The sequence below is a fragment of the Oncorhynchus clarkii genome, chromosome 13 (genome assembly GCF_045791955.1).
Source record: "Oncorhynchus clarkii lewisi isolate Uvic-CL-2024 chromosome 13, UVic_Ocla_1.0, whole genome shotgun sequence".
Taxonomy (NCBI): domain Eukaryota; kingdom Metazoa; phylum Chordata; class Actinopteri; order Salmoniformes; family Salmonidae; genus Oncorhynchus; species Oncorhynchus clarkii.
In genome coordinates, this window is record NC_092159.1 from 3,413,881 (window position 1) to 3,418,880 (window position 5,000).

Genomic DNA, 5,000 nt, shown 5'->3' on the forward strand with positions numbered 1-5,000 from the left:
TACAACACTAAAACTCTAAACTGCTCTAGAACTACAACACTAAAACTCTAAACTGCTCTAGAACTACAACACTAAAACTCTAAACTGCTCTAGAACTACAACACTAAAACTCTAAACTGCTCTAGAACTACAACACTAAAACTCTAAACTGCTCTAGAACTACAACACTAAAACTCTAAACTGCTCTAGAACTACAACACTAAAACTCTAAACTGCTCTAGAACTACAACAGTAAAACTCTAAACTGCTCTAGAACTACAACACTAAAACTCTAAACTGCTCTAGAACTACAACACTAAAACTCTAAACTGCTCTAGAACTACAACACTAAAACTCTAAACTGTTCTAGAACTACAACACTAAAACTCTAAACTGCTCTAGAACTACAACACTACAACTCTAAACTGCTCTAGAACTACAACACTAAAACTCTAAACTGCTCTAGAACTACAACAGTAAAACTCTAAACTGTTCTAGAACTACAACACTAAAACTCTAAACTGCTCTAGAACTACAACACTAAAACTCTAAACTGCTCTAGAACTACAACACTAAAACTCTAAACTGTTCTAGAACTACAACACTAAAACTCTAAACTGCTCTAGAACTACAACACTAAAACTCTAAACTGCTCTAGAACTACAACACTAAAACTCTAAACTGCTCTAGAACTACAACACTAAAACTCTAAACTGTTCTAGAACTACAACACTAAAACTCTAAACTGCTCTAGAACTACAACACTAAAACTCTAAACTGCTCTAGAACTACAACACTAAAACTCTAAACTGCTCTAGAACTACAACACTAAAACTCTAAACTGCTCTAGAACTACAACACTAAAACTCTAAACTGTTCTAGAACTACAACACTAAAACTCTAAACTGCTCTAGAACTACAACACTAAAACTCTAAACTGTTCTAGAACTACAACACTAAAACTCTAAACTGCTCTAGAACTACAACACTAAAACTCTAAACTGCTCTAGAACTACAACACTAAAACTCTAAACTGTTCTAGAACTACAACACTAAAACTCTAAACTGCTCTAGAACTACAACACTAAAACTCTAAACTGCTCTAGAACTACAACACTAAAACTCTAAACTGCTCTAGAACTACAACACTAAAACTCTAAACTGCTCTAGAACTACAACACTAAAACTCTAAACTGTTCTAGAACTACAACATAATAGTCTGTGTATTGTTTTATTAAATAGTGGATATTTAGGCTTCTTCTAACTATAACTTATATCAGACCTCTAACTATAACTAATGTCAGACCTCTAACTTATATCAGACCTCTAACTTAGATCAGACCTCTAACTTATATCAGACCTCTAACTTATATCAGACCTCTAACTTATATCAGACCTCTAACTTATATCAGACCTCTATCTTAGATCAGACCTCTAACTTATATCAGACCTCTAACTTATATCAGACCTCTAACTTATATCAGACCTCTAACTTAAATCAGACCTCTAACTTATATCAGACCTCTAACTTATATCAGACCTCTAACTTATATCAGACCTCTAACTTATATCAGACCTATAACTTATATCAGACCTCTAACTATAACTTATATCAGACCTCTAACTTATATCAGACCTCTAACTTAAATCAGACCTCTAACTTATATCAGACCTCTAACTTATATCAGACCTCTAACTTATATCAGACCTCTAACTTATATCAGACCTATAACTTATATCAGACCTCTAACTTATATCAGACCTCTAACTATAACTTATATCAGACCTCTAACTATAACTTATATCAGACCTCTAACTTATATCAGACCTCTAACTTATATCAGACCTCTAACTTATATCAGACCTATAACTTATATCAGACCTCTAACTTATATCAGACCTATAACTTCCATCAGACCTCTAACTATAACTTATATAAGACCTATAACATATATCAGAATCAGACCTCTAACTATAACTTATATCAGACCTCTAACTATAACTTATATCAGACCTCTAACTATAACTTATATTAGACCTCTAACTATAACTTATATAAGACCTATAACATATATCAGAATCAGACCTCTAACTATAACTTATATCAGACCTCTAACTATAACTTATATCAGACCTCTAACTATAACTTATATCAGACCTCTAACTATAACTTATATCAGACCTCTAACTATAACTTATATCAGACCTCTAACTATAACTTATATTAGACCTCTAACTATAACTTATATAAGACCTCTAACTATAACTTATATCAGACCTCTAACTTATATCAGACCTCTAACTTCCATCAGACCTCTAACTATAACTTATATAAGACCTATAACATATATCAGAATCAGACCTCTAACTATAACTTATATCAGACCTCTAACTATAACTTATATCAGACCTCTAACTTATATCAGACCTCTAATTTATATCAGACCTATAACTTATATCAGACCTCTAACTTATATCAAACCTCTAAATATAACTTATATCAGACCTCTAACTTATGTCAGACCTCTAACTTATATCAGACCTCTAACTTATATCAAACCTCTAACTATAACTTATATCAGACCTATAACTTATATCAGACCTATAACTTATATCAGACCTTTAACTTATATCAGACCTCTAACGTATATCAAACCTCTAACTATAACTTATATAAGACCTATAACATATATCAGAGTCAGACCTCTAACTTATATCAGACCTCTAACTTATATCAAACCTCTAACTATAACTTATATCAGACCTATAACTTATATCAGACCTATAACTTATATCAGACCTTTAACTTATATCAGACCTCTAACGTATATCAGACCTCTAACTTATATAAGACCTATAACATATATCAGATTCAGACCTCTAACTTATATCAGACCTATAACTTATATCAGACCTCTAACTTAAATCAGACCTCTAACTTATATCAGACCTCTAACTTATATCAGACCTCTAACTTATATCAGACCTCTAACTTATATCAGACCTATAACTTATATCAGACCTCTAACTTATATCAGACCTCTAACTATAACTTATATCAGACCTCTAACTTATATCAGACCTCTAACTAAAATCAGACCTCTAACTTATATCAGACCTCTAACTTATATCAGACCTCTAACTTATATCAGACCTCTAACTTATATCAGACCTCTAACTTATATCAGACCTATAACTTATATCAGACCTCTAACTTATATCAGACCTCTAACTATAACTTATATCAGACCTCTAACTATAACTTATATCAGACCTCTAACTTATATCAGACCTCTAACTTATATCAGACCTATAACTTATATCAGACCTCTAACTTATATCAGACCTATAACTTATATCAGACCTCTAACTTATATCAGACCTCTAACTATAACTTATATCAGACCTCTAACTATAACTTATATCAGACCTCTAACTTATATCAGACCTCTAACTTATATCAGACCTATAACTTATATCAGACCTTTAACTTATATCAGACCTTTAACTTATATCAGACCTCTAACGTATATCAGACCTATAACTTCCATCAGACCTCTAACTATAACTTATATCAGACCTATAACTTATATCAGACCTATAACTTATATCAGACCTATAACTTATATCAGACCTTTAACTTATATCAGACCTTTAACTTATATCAGACCTCTAACGTATATCAGACCTATAACTTCCATCAGACCTCTAACTATAACTTATATAAGACCTATAACATATATCAGAATCAGACCTCTAACTATAACTTATATCAGACCTCTAACTATAACTTATATCAGACCTCTAACTATAACTTATATTAGACCTCTAACTATAACTTATATAAGACCTCTAGCTTATATCAGACCTCTAACTTAAATCAGACCTCTAACTTATATCAGACCTCTAACTTATATCAGACCTCTAACTTATATCAGACCTCTAACTTATATCAGACCTCTAACTATAACTTATATCAGACCTCTAACTATAACTTATATCAGACCTCTAACTTATATCAGACCTCTAACTTATATCAGACCTCTAACTTATATCAGACCTCTAATTTATATCAGACCTATAACTTATATCAGACCTCTAACTTATATCAAACCTCTAAATATAACTTATATCAGACCTCTAACTTATGTCAGACCTCTAACTTATATCAGACCTCTAACTTATATCAAACCTCTAACTATAACTTATATCAGACCTATAACTTATATCAGACCTATAACTTATATCAGACCTTTAACTTATATCAGACCTCTAACGTATATCAGACCTATAACTTCCATCAGACCTCTAACTATAACTTATATCAGACCTTTAACTTATATCAGACCTTTAACTTATATCAGACCTTTAACTTATATCAGACCTTTAACTTATATCAGACCTCTAACTTATATCAGACCTCTAACTATAACTTATATCAGACCTATAACATATATCAGAATCAGACCTCTAACTATAACTTATATCAGACCTCTAACTATAACTTATATAAGACCTATAACTTATATCAGACCTTTAACTTATATAAGACCTTTAACTTATATCAGACCTATAACTTATATCAGACCTCTAACGTATATCAGACCTATAACTTCCATCAGACCTCTAACTATAACTTATATAAGACCTAGTAACATATATCAGAATCAGACCTCTAACTATAACTTATATCAGACCTCTAACTATAACTTATATCAGACCTCTAACGTATATCAGACCTATAACTTCCATCAGACCTCTAACTATAACTTATATAAGACCTATTACATATATCAGAATCAGACCTCTAACTATAACTTATATCAGACCTCTAACTATAACTTATATCAGACCTTTAACTTATATCAGACCTCTAACTATAACTTATATCAGACCTTTAACTTATATCAGACCTCTAACTTATATCAGACCTTTAACTTATATCAGACCTCTAACGTATATCAGACCTATAACTTCCATCAGACCTCTAACTATAACTTATATAAGACCTATAACATATA

At 31.3% G+C, this 5,000-nt stretch overlaps 1 protein-coding gene across 1 annotated transcript in view; it reads left to right on the plus strand.

Annotated features, from left to right (window-relative positions):
* LOC139424298 (protein sidekick-1-like) overlaps window positions 1–5,000 on the plus strand; it is a 382,190-nt gene that overhangs the window by 288,553 nt on the left and 88,637 nt on the right. The gene's annotated exons all lie outside the window — the stretch shown is intronic.